Raw genomic sequence first — 13,527 nt, 5'->3', positions numbered from 1 at the left:
GAAGCGAAAAACAGACTTACATCATATCAGAATCGCCACATTCCACAGTGAAATATGATTATGGACTCCAGAGAGGCACGTTCCTTCTGTCAGTGATATTGTAGCTGTCTCAAAGTATATCTCACAACTGCGCCCTTACTAGCTCCTCTTCCGCTCGCAGGAAGGAGTACCACTTTTACAGCTTGCTGAATTTAAAGAGTCAAATCCCTGCTAACACCCTGCCCGCTCTGATAAGGATGTTCTTATTTACTCAATTCAAGGGCGTGCATCAGCAATAAAATAATAAAAATAGCCAGAATTCTCTATTTTCTAAACATATTTGACTGTGGAGGTGAAAGTGAGCATACTGCTGTAGCATTGTTATACAGTATCCCTTTTGGTCGGGAGCTAAACTAATATTGATTTTATTATATATATGTAGTGCAGTATAATGAGCTAACGTCAGTTAAGACCTGTCACCATGTATTACTGTCCGACCACACCAAATGAAAGCTATGCTGCCTTTCAAGCACTTTTAAATGCATCAGCTAGATGACTATATGCAGACAGACTCAAAAACAGGCACACCGTGCAAACAGCTTGCGTTTGTGTGCTTCTTTATCTCATGTGATCAACATCTAATGTTTATTCAGTTTCATTTGTTCCATATGTTCTCATATAGGGAGCTATTTTGGGAGGAAAAACAGAGATAAAGCTAGCTGTGGGACAGAGGCTGACTTTTGTCTTTCCTCTATAACAAAGAATTGCACTGCAGCGGCATCAAAAAGTCAAACTTAGAATTGATTAGCTCATTAAACAAGTTATCATCTGGTTCCTTCATTCATTAAACGCTTTTTTCTCATCAGTGACATAATTTTCATTGAGTGGACATCATTTCCCTTTATTTTTTGAAATGAAATAACTTCAAAGACTTGAGTAGGGTAAAATTGCTGGAGGACGACAAAAACGGGGCCTTAGTAAGAGCAGAACTTTGTGGACAAGAGCTGATTTTTTTTTGTTTAAGAGGAGACGTTTTCTCCTAAAAGGTGTGAATACATTAAAACAGACGGTTGCAGAATGTGGAGGGAATACGCATCCCTTCACGCTGGCCAATCTTGCCTGAGGCTGAGATCAGGAGACATCCAGATTGCAAGTCATTTACACTCTCTCTCTCTCAACTTCTGTTCAAGTCTTATTTCACCTGTCTTGCTTAATAATAATGCCACAAGAACAATCATAATGCCAGTGTGAGCTAAAATGTCTGAGCTGTAAGAACAGCATACATAGCCATTATAATGCAACTACCCACTACATGCTGCTCATACTTTTTGTCACTGTATTCTCTTTTTTATGTTTGTATCTGCATCCATGGACCATGCTCATGTCTTATTTTATTTTAAAAGCACAATACATCACCATTACTCTTACAAAATACGTTGTTCTCATAGCATTTCATGCATTACTTCCATGATCTTACATGTACCATTTTAAAGTATATCAATAAATATACATGTCAAACCATGTTAAAACAATATGGATCATATTTTATACATTTCCCAAAGCCAACTGAATAATACAAATTGAAAGAAGAAGACGTGCTTGAGATGCAGCATGTCTAACGGCAGCTCCGTGGTTGATATTGGTGTGTGTAAACACTGGTGCTCGGCCTCGCAGCAGATGCGCTGGCCTCTTCACGTGCATGCACTAAGCAGGAGTAAAGAATCGTCATCCAGGCAGGTAATTGGCTGCTGTTTACATTGCTGTTGGCATACCCCTCCTCTCCCTGCTTGACACATCTGTAGTGTTCATTAGAGCTGAGGAGCTCTGTGCTACACTGTGTTATCAAATCCGGCCTGTCGGGCTGTTCGCCTTGCCAAAACAGTGTTCAGTGCTCACATTCATGTTGGGAAAATCAAAAGTTTAAGTTTAATAGACCTTTATAGTACTTTTGAAAACTCAGTTGTAATGTCAATGCATTAGGTTTGAGATATTGTGTAACACTGACCTTTCTGAATGCAAGATTTGTTTTTGGATATTCACCAGAAAGCTCTTGTTTTGTTGTTTTTGTTTTTTTTAATAGGTTAATGTTTTGGTGGAAATTCACACAGGAGAATAGCCAAGAAGCTGAAGAAGACGGAAGAAAAACAAAGAGTACAAAAATGGAAAATCAGTTTACATAGGGAGGGTTTGTACAGAAAGGCTTACCCCAGGTGCTCAAACGCCAGATGGAGAAACAGCTGAATCAAGTCCAGGGAAATAGACTCGTCATCAACTCCAGCCTCAAAATCTTCATTAAAACCCTAACAAAAGTGAGATAGAAAAAGTGGGGGATAAGGGTAGATGTAAACGCTAACAACAGCTTGTGAAAGGACAAATTAAAATCCACAGTGGTTTCACGGCAGAGTGATTTGACTCTAAAATCCCAGGCTTAATAGATTAAATCACAGAATTATGTGCATGCTAACCTTTCTATTAATTACTGATTTCAGAACATTTTAATTATACAACCACAGTCTGTACGTGTGCAGTAATTCGAGGAGAAAGGGATGAGTGCTCTTCATTATATTTTCTTCATCATGGAAGTTAGAATATTATTCAAATGCATCCTTTAATGAATTACAGTTTGTATATCATACCATGATGGGGATGTGTCACACCACATTCCCTCTTGCCTCTTTGAGAATGCCGGATGACGATGCTTTGGCCAAAGAGGTGGCAGTAATTTATTTTATCTTATTTATTTATTTAGCTTATGAAGAGAGTAAGGGAGTTTTGCTTTAATCATCCTGAATGTGTACTCCAAGCAACTTCACTGTTTGTAGTAGCAGAGTCTGAGTCACCATCATATTGCTATTGAGCTCTATTTGTAATACAATATCAAATAATTTCTTGAAATCTCTTTCGAACGTGCAATTTATCTGAGCCTCCCGTACCCAGGCTGCTCGCTGTGATTATAATTACCACAAAAGGTATGTAATGCAGACAAGTAGTAATAAATGGCAGATACTGTTACATATGACTAAAAAGTAGGACTCTAAATGGAATTAAGTTATACAGTATATGAGATGCTAAACAGATCTGAAACTATAAAGCAATAGCAACTAATAAGGTATGCATAGTTTAATACAATTATCAAATTATCAAATATTTGCATTGTTGAAAACTGCTTTTCGGCTTTTTGGTGCACTGTGTCATAGATTTTAAATGACAATTGCATTGCATGTGTTTACACTTCACAAATTAAGTATTATGAACAAGACCAAGTGACTGGATATATTATATATTATATATTTTGTACTCAGATTTTTTCAATGCATCTACATTCTGTCTGATCGATTCCACTGGATTACAGTTGCACCTAATAACAGAATATCTATATACAATATTATATAACTGAAAATTCTCCTTCCTAAATCAAAAACATTAGGTGAAGCACTCTTTCTTCTCTAATATATAATCCTTTACCACACACAATAACTACTATCTATGGATATTCATTCGCATCTGAGCTACCTGGTGGGATCTCTGTACATTTTGGGTTTGGGATCATATTATTAATGTATCTTCAATGCAGTTATACCTGTAGCTTGTGTTTTTGCTCTATTCATTTACAAACTGACAAGCTTGTTTGAAAAAGGTACAGTGTTTAGTTTCCATTGAAAACAAACAAAGTTTCACTGTAAACAAACAAGACACATAATTTCACAGTGCATATTTTAAATCGGTGGACTACGATGCCTAACATGAGACGTGCCTAATTATGTGCTGTACGGTTACTTGGCCCACAACACGTCCCCATATCTCTCCTGTCTCTTTCTTCCCCTCTCCAAATTAAGCAAAGTTATATACACAACAGGCCACTGGGAAATCATTTCACTTGTGGCTGTGGAAACATAACAATGGACCGTAATAACAAGTGACCTACAAGGTGTGAGGCAGCACAGTCTGTGAGTGAGTGAGTGTCAGTCACAGAAAGAAAGAGAGAGAGAGAGAGAGAGAGAGAGAGAGAGAGAGAGAGAGAGAGAGAGAGAGAGAGAGAGAGAGAGAGAGAGAGAGAGAATTATTTTGAAAGCAGCCGTTTAGCAGGAGTTTTAATTGTAAACAGCCATGGTTTTGTTCACGTTTAAAGTTTTTTACAAAAAATGCATTGCGTGAATGCATTTCCTATCCTATAAAGCAAAGCCTTTGTTTTCAAAAGCTCTAAGCCCTGCACTGTTTACATTGGCTTGCGGTCTTCTTCTTTTATTAGTGTATTGCTACTTTTAGAGCACATTACTGCCACCAACTGTTAACAGCCTCCACAGCTAACAGAAATGTGCGTCACGTCGTCCTGCGAACATGCCGTGCATGTGCATTCTTGTAAACACAGTGGTAGAAAACGTGATATGAACAATAAATTGTAAAAATGTTTTACAGCCTCAACAGTGGTCACAATAAAATGATTTATTAGCTATTTTAACACAAATTAGAGGAAACACCAGAACAAAAATTGTTAGAGAAGTCAAATGATTGAATGGTTTAAAAAACATTTTGGTTTTGGAGCTCTCCACCATCATCAAAACACCAAATAAGGGAATATCTTTTGAAGTTTCTTGCAAGTCTCATTACTGCTCAAATGTTGCTTATTAGTGCTAGCTTGCCCCCAAACAGAAGCAAAGTATTGTTGCTTGAATGGATGCAGACATTTGTAGTACAGATAAGATATAACTAGTGTAGGTTCAAGTTTAACCACAAATGCTACAGCAATAAGTATATGCATCTGCTTAATCTTATCAGTAGATTTCTGGAGTCACATTTGATGCCATTCTGTACATCTAACAACGTTTCCCATAACAAGTGTGCATGGGATAGTTGGAGAGGAGACATTAATTACCTTCCCTGACAATCGGTCCCAGTCTGGCCCCATCACTGTGATGTCAGGGTCTGGACAGCCCCACCCAGGGACATCTCACTCATTCTATTGGCTTCCTGATTGCCATGGGAGATTAGCTGACCTTAGGACCTGAGAGGAGCTAGTATTACTCACCTTGACCATGCCCTTGCTGCTCTACAGGTTTCCAATCACAACTGGCGCCAAGCTCCCATACCCCAGCAACCACACTCGAGGTCATGGTTCTCTGAAACATCTGCTTGTGACAAATAGCTGCTGCAGGGTTGGCCCACAGAGACAAGATGAGAGGGTCTGCGTAATGAAGAGAGGGAGAAGAGTTGCTGTATGTGAACAGGACAGGCCTAGTAGAGAGCCCCCAGGCAAGGCAACGCTCCTCCGGGCAGCCCAAAATGAGAGGCACTGTCATTATTGTAGAATATCAAACTGAGCAGTGCTCGCAGAGAGTGGAAGTACAACATGTACAACACAGGGCGCTAATTAAGCTATTCTTTTTTTCTAGTTGCTATAATCAACAAATGTTAATTTTATTTTGAGGGATTTAGGCAATGAAAGTTTTTACACTAAGCAAACAGGCGTATAGTTGTAATAACATCAATCAGCGTTGTATATCTTTTCCACGGTCCAACCTCGTGACTCGCTTTGATCATGCATGCATTGTATGCTCACTCTTGAGAGTTATGGGTATAGTCCTTTCTTACCTTCAGTTCACCTCAAAACTTTCAGAAAACACACTTGCAGAGAAGGAAGCAGAGAGAGAAAGGCAGAGAGGGGGAAAGAGAAATATGGTGATCATGTTTTAAACATGAGGTTTGGATGCCTCTGTTTTGCTCCCAGCCATAATTAAATTCTTAATTAGCGAGCCCTCTGGAAAAAATATATGAAGATGGAATTCAATTGAGTTAAGGCGAAAGGAGAAGGAAAGAGGTAAGGAGGCAAACCCAGCGGCAAAAATTTAGCACACTGTTTTAACTTTAACTCGTTGTTAAAGCTGCTTCTGCAAATATATCTCTATCTAGACTACTTCCTGATGAGGATCTCAGTGAACCACTACCGCCCCTATCGCCTCTACACCAGCCCGGAGAAGGATAGCAAACAAACTGAGGTAATGTCATTATTTATTTCTTGGTCTTGGACTTATGTCCTTGCATATGGATATGACTGTCATTACAAAATAGACACACTTCTTGCAGTGCAACAGGCCTGTCCTGGGCATGGTTAAGTTAGCTTTATCAGAAAACATACTTTAGGCATAAATAAAAGTAATCTGGAAAAAGTGCTACACTTAAAAATGAATTCATCACATCTACCCTGTCATACACATTTCATGATCCAGATCATCTTTCTCCTTAACCCTCTGACTTCACCATGCCATGCTGGACCAGGAAACCATCCAGCCCTGCCCACAGGCTGGCCTGATAACTTGAACTCATCGAAGTGGGAAATAGAGAATCCATTTTTTAATATGTCTGCTAAGGTCTTTAGTCATGCCTGGCCTCTCCCTGTGCCTGCCTGGCCTACCCCAGAACAGCTGTGACATAGCTGTGAGGCTCCAAGGAAGAGTGTGGATTTGCCGCAGCCCTTTGATGTGTCAGCATTGCGTTGGCGGCACACCTCTGTGCAATATTGAAATGTGATGCAATGATGATAGGTAAGGGGGAAGATCTGCCAGGGGCTAATTGAATATGCTCTGCCCTGCACAGTATTTCTTGCCTCTAGGCCGTCGATTCGCTCCTCGAAATTGCAGATGTGTTGTGTGTTGGTGTTTGTGTAAGAGTGAGTGAGTGAGGGAGTGTGAGTGAGTGAGTGAGGGAGTGTGTGTGTGTGTGTGTGTGTGTGTGTGTGTGTGTGTGTGTGTGTGTGTGTGTGTGTGTGTGTGTGTGTGTGTGTGTGTGTGTGTGTGTGTGTGTGTGTGAGAGAGAGAGGGGTTTTATGCAGACATGTGTGCTTGTACTATGTGTGCCAGTCTTAGTAAATGTGAGTTCAAGTGCAAGGAGCAAAACAAGAACTCAAACTGTTCTTTTGACCGTTTTTTCTCAAAGTGATATGTAAAAATAGATGCATTCATTCTGAAAAATCCTCACTCCCAGTGATGAACTGATGATGAGCTAGAGAGTCAACTCCCAGGTGATTCAGTGAACACAGAGGCAAGCTGACAAATTTACTTATGGTCCGACCTTCGCCGGCACTGCAGAGTTCTGCTGATCTGGAAGTAAGCAGCGAGCATCCTGGGAGAAAGGAGGCCTCATGGCCGATGGAGTGGAGCTAAGAGTGAGGGGGGTGATTGTGCAGTCAGATCAGCTCTGTGGAGGCGAGGGTTTAGAGGCTTTAATGTGTACGCAGCACATGTAATCCCCAAGCCCCAGGGTAGGACTGTGTGCCAGTAGGATTCTCAGCAGCGCTGCCATTCTGACGAAGGCTGAGCAAAGATGTTTTATGATAAGAAATATATTCATTTATTTAATTATAGGATGAATTCTTTATAGTCGCCACAAAGTCCAACAGACTCAGGGGGGTCTGATGTTTATCTTTTAGCTAAATCATAAAATATCCCTTGAGGCACAGTTTGTCTACTTGCATCACAAGCTATGAATGTGTTTGCTTTGATTGATGAAACAAAATCAGCAGATTTAATGACTGTGTGAAGATCCTGCTCTAATCACAGCATGACAACCAAAATAATTAAGGGAATTGAATAACAATTCTTAATTTCTTTGACAAAAACTGGAAACTGTAATCTCCAGAACAAGAAGTTGAGGGCATTGTGCTTATTGAAGTTTGCTGCATTCTGTGTTCTCCGCCTCCTCTTTCTCCTGTCTCTACCCTTCCCTTTCCTTGGTTCACACCTCCCAGAGGGAGGGTGAGGAAACCACGCATCAGCACTGCCGTATTTTGTGCAGCAAGAAAGCAGACGGGAAAAAGGCTCTTTGCAGAACATTGCTGTTTTGTAAGAAATAAGGCTGGAAAGAATTATTATTTTGTACAGAATCTGAGAAAAAAAAAAAGACAAATCTGTTACGTTGTGCCTTTGTTAAAGTTGTTCTTAAGAAATATCAGAAACAAAATATAGATACAGCATGGATGCCAATATTATAAATAACAGTCCCAACTTTCATGTAAAAAAAAAAAAAATAGAAGCATATGAGACCTGATTATAATAGTGTACTTGTAAAAAAGTTGTAATTTTCCACCAGCTATTATGATGGGAAATTGAACCAATCAGCTCCCCAGGCCGCATTCATTTTAAACTTGTTGTGTAAGATTAAGTGATTTTGTTTTATCTTTTGTTTTATGTCTAAGAGTGCTGCTTGAAATCCAGTTCATTTAACTTTTTAAAGCATGACTACTCATTGGTGGAGTTGATCATTTCCTTTTCAAAGTAGCATTACTTCTCTGCCTGCAATCACATCAATCCTCATTTATATGCTTGAATATCCGCAGCTACTTCATGACATACTGTGAGCATGTGAGCAACAGTTGATGTAACTCCTAATTTATGCAATCAGATACATGCATGAGCTACTAAAAAGGATCTTGATCTTCTAAGAGGTCCTCAGAAGAAATCAATCTCAAGAGAACGTGAAAAAATGTAACAGTAAAAATTACTGACCTGATAAGATAGAATACACGCGGCCTAATGTTGGCTCATAATATCTACAGCATCCATAAGTCACCCGGCCATTTTAAAGAAAGCGTTTTGAACATGTACTGTAATCCCACATTGATATGCATGAACAAATGAACAGTCAAATTAACTGATTATAAGATTAAAGCCAAAGTGTAATCAGGATCTTATGCGTTAGTGAAGATGCTTAAAGGCGGCGTGTGATGTGTATGCTCATTCAGCTCAAAGGAGATGAGGGGAGCTGTTTAGCCAAGGAAAAATTACACATCATAATGTCTTACAATTGGCTATCTGAGCAAGAATGAATGAAATTTCAATCCCTCTCAAGCATCTCTTTGTCATACTGCCACAAAAGCAAAAGCCATGATTCAGGACATTAATGGCTCCTCTGATATTCAGTAAGTGATACTTATTTCAAACAATATCAGAAGCTCTTATTTTCTCAAATGTATGTGTTTCGTAAGAAGAACCTGTCAGCCAGGAGACTGCCTTGAGACAAGCTTATTCATTCCATCACCTGTCTACTACATTTCTCTGAGCCGTGTGTGCCGCCAGCTTGACATGCTACAGGGAATCCACGATATCTCCTTCTATTAGGAACCCGGGTTTAACATGGGGAGCAGCTCCGTGCCAACATGCAGAGCAGACTGATGGGTGCTGTGCTACTTTTAAATACAATTTCCTGCCGGTTAGAGGGGGTTAATTATATCTAGGTCACTGTTTTTTGATGAGATCTAAGGATGTGTACCAGCCAACACAAGCGGGAAAAAAAGCTGCATATAAGCAAGAACATAAAAAACACAAAAAAGCACACACACGCGCACACACACGCGCACACACACACACACACACACACACACACACACACACACACACACACACACACACACACACACACACACACACACACACACACACACACACACACACACACACACACACACACACACACACACACACACACACACACACACAGACACACACACACAGACACACACACACCATTCAGAAGCCTCCCGAGCAACTAAGCCACTGGATGGATGCCTGGAAACTGGGTCATCTAAAGAATTTAATGCAGTCTTTTTTTTAATTCCAAGTAATTCTTTTAATCTTCAACATCTTGCATTTGCATTCACATTTGCGTTAGATGCTGGAGAATATGCTGAGCAGTGTAACAAGGCAGTGCTGTCCAAGATTACAGTCTGAGCATAACTGGTTGCCATACCCACAGCGTTGTCCCCACAGACTGTAAAAATAACCTTGTGCCTGTGTGACAGAAAATTTGGACCTAGGAAAAATCTGATCAAAATCTCAACAGTAAAGGGTGCAGCCCAAGGTCACAATGTACAATACAGTGGAAATAAAGAGCATCTGTTAGGCATAAATCTACATATTCTTCCAATTACTGCAAAGTAATCCTAAAATATTCTACACAACGACAAAAACAAGTAAAAGCTAAATATTTCAGGTTACTTTCTGCTTTCTAAATATTTCTTACCACCTCAAACAGATCTTTCCACATGGGCAAGCAGAGGTGACATCCGTGGTAAAACACCTCGTGGTCTCTAAAATCTCAGCCCCTCCGTGGCCAGCTAATTAGGTCATTCTCAGTAGGGGTTGTTACTATGACCACTGATACTGTCAGGTAGTGCAGGCTTCCTATTTAATAAAATCAGCAATAATCTGAACCTGTAAATCTAGATGTGAGACATAGGCCTATTCTACTGCATTCATAAAACACACATTGTACTGAACTCTTCCCTGTGGCATGCTGCCTTTCTGAACAAACTGGCTACATTTATTTACTGTATGGTCTCGGCTGTATAACTACCACTTTCCTCTTGAGATATATGTGTGATCCTGTTGCTGCTACACAATAAAAACACATATTTTTAAATTTATGAGCTATTGCCATGTTAGTGCAATGATGCCACCAAGATTAATCCAAGTACATTTCTCATACTGGGCAAATAAATCCACATTCTGATCAATGAAAGTCATCAGTGGCGGTTCTAGGTTGGGCAAGGGTGGCAAGTGCCCCTGTAATTTTAAGCCTCGACCCCCCTAACTTTGGCACATATACTGTGTGTGTGTGTGTGTGTGTGTGTGTGTGTGTGTGTGTGTGTGTGTGTGTGTGTATATATATATATATATATATATATATATATATATATATATTATTCATGTGCAGTGATACATTGCACTACTACTACAACTACTAATACTGAATGAGTATACTTGTGTTTGTTATATGTGTATCATTAGTTTTAAAGAACTAAACCTATAGGGTTGGTGGTATGTAACACTTGTGCTTAATATATTTGATAACCCTAAAATTGCATGTGACCCCAGTCTGGCCCCCTCTGTTTGAAATCTTTTCCTGAAAGTCAGTACTTTAATGTTCTCTTTAGTCATTTTTTAAGAATGCCTCCCAACTTCCAAGTGAGAAATCTTTTAACAAGAGTAATGAGTACAATGAACTGTCCTTTAGGATAGCAAGCCACATTACTCTGGACTGTACCTGATCAAAATGGAAACCTTTTATAAAACTTGGACTGGTAGGATACGCCTTCACTCATCAAATTGTGTGGGAGAACTATGCCAAAACACATTCATTATGATGTTGCTGAAGTTGGAAAAGGAAAGATTGTGAGTTAACTTTGAAACAAAAGGTTTTGGATAAGGAAAGTTAATAAGTACTATAAGTATTGTCTTTTCAATCTTTTAACCAAGTGATGATTTGTCTTTGTTTTTTTAAAAGTCCAAACTTAATCCGCATTTGAGTAATTACTAAAATACAAAATATTAAAATACTAGAATTATCCATGAGACAACTTTAAGCGTCTTCTTAACTAAAAAAAAAAAAAAAATCACATTTCCAAACTCCATGAACTGGCATGAATAACCAGAGGTTAATCAGGAGTGCAGGCAAATCATTTCATTGCCTTCAACTACAGTTTGGTCCAAAGAAAACAAACCGTAAGCACTATTCAGCCATCAGAGAGGTACAGTCTTACACTCATTCTTCTCTCACAGAAACAGTTTTGCATTTAACAGCAACAGCGGCCTTTTCCCAAATACTGATCACCAACTTCATCAGCTGGAACATCATTATGTAGATGCTGTTCTGAATTCCTATCTGCAATTTTCAGATGCACCCTTATTAGGCCGCAGCTCTGATTTATTCTCACTGATGCTGTAGATCAATCTAAATGATGCCTTTCATTTCATGGGTTGTTTGGAATGATGCATGTTAGCGCTCTTTAATTGAGATGTTCAGCCCCTCCCCAGTGTCCCCTCCTGACATTTACTGGGGGTTCCGATGGAAAAGAGAATTTGCATATCAAACACTGGTTGAACCATTCTCCTGGGAAACACTTTTTTCTCCTAATAGTATTGTTTTTTCCCTCTGTTGTTGTTTATTATCTCTCGCATCATGATTATTTCATTATTTTAAATGAATGTGTCAGGAATGTTTACCGCAAGGGGGGGTAGGTGACGTGAGGAGTTAGGAGGATCTGAGGGATGCTGTTTTGAAGTTTACTAAACAGTGTGATACACATGTTTGGAAGAGTAAAAAGTTCAAGTAAGAATTTAAAATCTACATCAGAATATCTAAAAAGGACAGAATACACACTGAAAGCACACTTTTCATACAACATAAACATTTGACAATGTCAAATGACAAACTGGGCGTCTCGGCACACGCATGAATGTGTACTGGTCGGATCAGAGCTACGTCAACCACCATGTCAATCTTTTCTTTCTTGTGGTAAGATACACCACCACATGTGGCAACACCCCCCTCTCTTCTCCCATCACCACAACTAGCCTTCATGAATAATTAAAGATTTAATCTGTGATATTTTCAAAAGGTCAGAGGCACAACAAAGAGAGAGAAATGCCAGTCCTTCCTCTGCAGGAACACATTCAGCAATCACTCCACACTAGGTTTATGTTTTCACCTGAACGCTCCATCAAGCGGGCCAACAGATATGATGTGTATGGAGGGAGGTGAAGTGGAATGAGGAAGAAGGGGTGGGAAGGCCATCATGACCAAACTATCCTAAATCTGCCATTGTCGCAAAAACACCTCATGAATTTTTCATCCTTTCGTCTGGAACTGGGCAGGAGTGATGTCCAGTGGAGCTGTTGTGTCCCTGAGATCTGAGCTGCTGTACTCAGTGACAACCCGGAGAGGACAGCCCTTTCTTAGCCTGGCCACAGGTCTGGAGCAAGAGGCCACGCACACTTTCATGCATAAATGTCTGCTTCATGCATTAAATGGATATGGTCCTGATGGATTTTTTCTCCTGATGCATTATCAATGAGACCTGCTCTCTGCATCACAGCCACAGCACAAGACAGAAAGGGATCTATCATTTATTTCCCTCTTCAGGGCTTCTCTCCACTGAGAAACCAACAGATATTTAAAGAGACACCTCAAGATGCAGTTAGGCGTCATTGAAGGTGTTGTACGTTTTGCAAAATTGAAAAGGTGCAAATAATAATTAGAAACTATTTCTGCCGCTTCTCATCATGTGCACAATGCAGTACATCATCAAGTACAGCTAACTGAAGTTGCATCTGACCTTTTAAATCTCTTTTTATTGTTTTCCCCTTCTTTAGACATATATTATGCAAAAGTTGTCAAACTAAGTCAGACTTACTGAATACGTAGGAGTTCTAAAATCATATTCATATGTCGTCCACTCTGTTGGTGCAGCTGACTCATCTGCTTGTTCTCTCCCTCAGACTTCAGCTCAGAGTTGAAGGTTTAATTCTGTCATGCCACCCTGGAAGTAAACTGTCTCTCTCATACTCCCACTTCATGACACAGTTGACTAGTACTCCCTTTGTGCTGTCTCCTCAATAAAACTAGATGAGTGTGAGGCTGTCAGCCAGATATGAAAAGCTGATTGTGTTCATCCTGCAAACAGAGTGTACAAGACTTTGATTTGGTTTGATGTTGTTTGTGCCTTTATAGTCAAACAAGGCATCAACAAACTGATGGAGGTTTTGTTTCAGGAAGGTT

General features: G+C 39.8%; 2 long non-coding RNA genes across 3 annotated transcripts in view; both read right to left on the bottom strand.

Moving 5' to 3' along the window:
- The window catches only part of LOC116704884 (uncharacterized), a 115,124-nt gene that overhangs the window by 86,863 nt on the left and 14,734 nt on the right, over nt 1-13,527 (bottom strand). For both annotated transcript variants that reach the window (XR_004335801.1, XR_004335802.1), the window contains 2 exons: nt 5,006-5,161; nt 2,185-2,279 (listed from right to left, as the gene is read on the bottom strand). This is a non-coding gene — a long non-coding RNA (uncharacterized LOC116704884). The remainder of the gene's footprint in view (nt 1-2,184; nt 2,280-5,005; nt 5,162-13,527) is intronic.
- LOC116704883 (uncharacterized) overlaps nt 9,899-13,527 on the bottom strand; it is a 6,711-nt gene continuing 3,082 nt past the window's right edge. Inside the window, exon 3 of the long non-coding RNA XR_004335800.1 lies at nt 9,899-9,910. This is a non-coding gene — a long non-coding RNA (uncharacterized LOC116704883). The remainder of the gene's footprint in view (nt 9,911-13,527) is intronic.

This window comes from Etheostoma spectabile, chromosome 17, assembly GCF_008692095.1.
Source record: "Etheostoma spectabile isolate EspeVRDwgs_2016 chromosome 17, UIUC_Espe_1.0, whole genome shotgun sequence".
NCBI lineage: Eukaryota > Metazoa > Chordata > Actinopteri > Perciformes > Percidae > Etheostoma > Etheostoma spectabile.
This window is presented reverse-complemented; position numbering and strand designations above follow the sequence as displayed.